Below are 4,224 nucleotides of genomic sequence, written 5' to 3' on the forward strand. Positions count from 1 at the left end.
TAAAAAAGCGGTATATGCTTTCTTAGACTCCCTCTGTTAATTATTTAAAGAATTGTACATATTTAATAATAAATAATAATATTATTAAAAAAAAATATTTTTTAGTTTCGATGCGAAGCTGAGAAAGTATTCATTTTACTTTGGTGTGTTTCTTTTTAATTTTTGTTACTTAAAATTGCCATAACTTTTTTAAAAATGACCGAATTAATATAATGTGTTTCTTTATAGATACCTTAGGTATTTAACCACAGGAAAGGTTTCAAAATGGTAACCTTTTCATAAAAAATTTAATTTTTCCATGTAACTTTTGAAAATGTAACGGAAAATCAGACACTTTGTTAAAATTCTAAATTTTGTATTTTATTTTATTTTAAAATACCTGACAAGGGGAGTACAGATTTTCATAAATATTATATAAATAAAAAATTAATAAATCATAGAAAGTTAAACTTATTTAAATTTGTCTGCTTCTTTTAAGTCGAGAAAAATAACACGCTTGGGGTACGAGGTTCTAACACGCGTATAGCAATGATTTTTATGCATTTTTTCTTAATTCTTTTTAAGTTAGTATAAATTTTTAACTTGTTTGATTTTTATCTCATTTAGATTATAAAACTTCAATAAAGATCAAGGATCTCATCACTCTAGTCGCCCCTTGCAAGAAGAAATTTCTTATTCGTATTAAAATTATTTTACTATATTTTAAGTTTTAACTTCGATACAAAGCTGAGAAGATATTTTTTTGTGACTATCATTTATTTTCTCTGCTCTAACTTGACCTACTTTTTTCAACGATACGTCAACATGTTCTCAATAAAGACTATTAAAATCATTAATTTCTAATGTTTTCAAAATATTTATTAACGAATGAAGTTTGATATGATAGATTTCAACTACCAAATTATATCATTTTACTTTGTAATTTAATAATTTTTTTGCTCTATTTGTGTGTGCTACTACTAGACTATAATATTACACATTTTTTTGTAACATGTTGCTATAAAAATGATTTCTAAAAAAAATGATTATTTTTTCTCCTTAATTAACAATTGATTTTTACAAATATAATCAAATTTTATAATTCGGTCAATTTAGTAAATCTTTTTAACAACTTTGTTTTAGTTTAAATAAATCATTAAAATTAATTAAGTTCTGAATATTTTAATTGCAGAATCTTTTCAAAAACACCAAAAGTTACTAGGAAATTATTACTATTAATTCTATTTAAGTTATCTATTACCATATAAATGCAAAAAAAAATTTAGCTTTTCTGATAAATTTACAATAAATAGTAATTATAAAACTTTTTGACTGCATATTGATCTTAACGAAACAATTTTTTTGATTCTCATAAAATTTTCTATTTAATGATGTCAATTTCAAACTTGCCAATTGAGCTAAAAGTTATAGTAAAATAAATTTTTTTTTTTTACTATAAACATTTACAACAATCAACTTTAAACGATCAAACAAATAAGTTAAATATGTCATTTTCCTTATTTTTAACATATTAATAATCAAAATCAGTATTAATTTAAAATATTTTCTTTGTTCTTAATTATTTTTTTTAGATGTAAATACTGTTTTTAATAATATTAAAGCTTAAAAGTGATAGAAATAGTCTAATTGCACATTTGAAAACATTGCTAAATGTTGATATAGAATATTATATTTTTGTTTCTGATGAAAGTTTTTTTTTTGTTCTTAATTATTTTTTTTAGATGTAAATACTTATTTTTTAATAATAAGTAAAAATATTAAAACTTAGAAAATATATAAAAATCTAATTGCTCATTTAAAAACATCGCGAAAAGTTGATTTAGAAAAGTATATTTTTGATTCTGATGAAATTTCCTTGTAGTCCAGTGAATTTATTTATTACATTGTTAGTTATTATAAAATAACTAACAGTTTTCTTGAAAAATATTACATCAAGCCTTTTAAATTGTAATACACGTATAAGTGAAGCAATATACAACTACTTTATTAATTTTTCAATTTCTCCTTATAAATTACAATATTAAATTATAAAATATCATTTTCATTCAAACTTAATATGTATAATTAGTATTTATTCATATATTATAATTTTAAATCAAAGAACTACTAATCAGAATATAAATGGGGAAACAGAAGATCATGTAGCTTCTGGAATAATCTATTAATTTGTTAAAATTAAACATTATCTCTAGATTTGCATCGAAGCGTTTCTAAAGATAGTGATTTTAATCACTGTCAAATTAAACCGATACTTGTCCCAACTATGCTACGTCCATACTGTGCCGCGACCCCACTGTGCTACCGATTTTATTTCTTTTGTAGATATACTGTCCGCTAATGGATACTGTTGTGGAAGTATGTAAAAAAAATATATATTTTTTTTTACTTTATCTTTACTATTATGTTATTCAATAATTGAATATTNATCTTTACTATTATGTTATTCAATAATTGAATATTTACATTATCATATTTAATAAGTTCTTAATTAATATTGCCAAAAACAACACTTAGATTCTTTATTGGAATAAAGAGTTGATAAGGTTTTAACTTACGTTCTTTATTTTGGTCATCGTCTTGAATATCACATGCTATCAAAATATATATAATTTATATTATTTTATCATTCAATAATATATTTAATTAAAGCAGTTTATATTTTATCATATAATTCATATTGTGTTTTGTGTATAACAATGACACAACATATAAAAATAAATTGTTTTATAATAATGATTTCAAATTTGTAACTGTGTACGGTACCTAGAGACATGTCTCATATAATTTTTAATAATATGTTAATATTATATGACAACTATTTTTCAACCTCCCCTATACACTGCTAGCTCACATGGTCGTTAATTACTTTATTCTATGAAACATGTGTTATTCATCGAGAAATATAATAGTTTTATGAAAAAAATACTTTGAAATTTATATATCTAAATATGTAAATCGTATAAGACTAATATATTCTAAAATCATATCAGTGCGTATGATATTTGTTCATAAATGAAAAATTCAACATTTTTGGCGGTAGTTTCCAATATTTTATAACAAAATAAAAAGACTATTTTAGTTAATAACGTGAACTGTATTTTTGCGATATGACATTTCATCTTCGAATTGGTTCGCAGGACTTATCATTAATGTTTAGTTAACTGATTAACATTAAAAGAGGCTTACACCGCACCGCCATTATTCAATAATAATATAAATCTTCAATTCCCAATTTCAACCTATTTCAATAGTCATAAATATAATTTGAAGTTAATGATTCATTTTTTACTTACATATTTCATATTGGTTATCGGCATAGATACCATCTGCTTACAAAACATAAAAAATAATATGTACCAATTAATAGGTTTATCATAAGCGATTCAATTATTCACAACATAAATATAATAATATTTATTTACATATATTTTTATTTTTAATAGCAATTATTCACTTTTTAAAATCATGCTTTATAACTTATAGAAATGTCAGATTTATTTTTTTCAAATGACATCGTACATAATTTATTAGTTTCTTTTTAATAGATAATGATTAAATTCGAAAGTCACTGATAGATAAAAACTTTTGGATCAGTACTACGGATATTATTCTCATATGTAATCTTTGCTGAGTGGGAGAGTAGGACCGAGAAATCACTAATACTAAAAATAGCTGCACTCAAACCACACCTCTCACCAGAATTTTAATTTGTTAATAGATAATGAAATATTGTTCTAAAAGAAGTTATTAACCAGTTATTTTATGAATTAAGTCATTATCATTTAATAAACTAGTAAATTATGTACGTTGCCATTTAAAAAAATAAAGTTGACACTCATATAAGTTTTATATATATATAAATATTTTATTTTTCTATAGGGTACACTTTATGTCATTTGTTTATTTATATGTTGTTCACTTCATTGACACAAGTAAAATATTATAAAAAGTTAGTGATGGGTGGAGAATTGTTGTGCTAAAGCATAAACAGTCGTTAATACCTCTGAATACGATGTGTAAAAAAGATCAGGACACGACTAGTGTCGTAATTATAATAATGATCGGGATCAGATTTAATCAGTTCTTAATTAATATAAACAAAAATTACGCTTGATTTTTTTTTGAAATATAGAGTTCATTAAGTTATAACTTACGTTCTTCATTTTGGTCATTCACAGGGATACTATATCCTTTCAAAATACATAAATATATATATAATACTAT

General features: G+C 22.8%; 1 protein-coding gene and 1 long non-coding RNA gene across 14 annotated transcripts in view; both read right to left on the reverse strand.

Moving 5' to 3' along the window:
- LOC126907241 (uncharacterized) overlaps nucleotides 1–4,224 on the reverse strand; it is a 235,096-nt gene that overhangs the window by 109,220 nt on the left and 121,652 nt on the right. The gene's annotated exons all lie outside the window — the stretch shown is intronic.
- Nucleotides 1,292–4,178, reverse strand: LOC126907455 (uncharacterized). Its single transcript, XR_007704540.1, has 4 exons — nucleotides 4,155–4,178; nucleotides 3,294–3,326; nucleotides 2,556–2,591; nucleotides 1,292–1,397 (listed from the first exon to the last, which is right to left on the reverse strand). It is a non-coding gene; the product is annotated as an uncharacterized LOC126907455 (long non-coding RNA).

This window comes from Daktulosphaira vitifoliae, unplaced genomic scaffold (assembly GCF_025091365.1).
Source record: "Daktulosphaira vitifoliae isolate Bord-2020 unplaced genomic scaffold, ASM2509136v1 Scaffold_1, whole genome shotgun sequence".
In the NCBI taxonomy this organism is placed as follows: Eukaryota; Metazoa; Arthropoda; class Insecta; order Hemiptera; family Phylloxeridae; genus Daktulosphaira; species Daktulosphaira vitifoliae.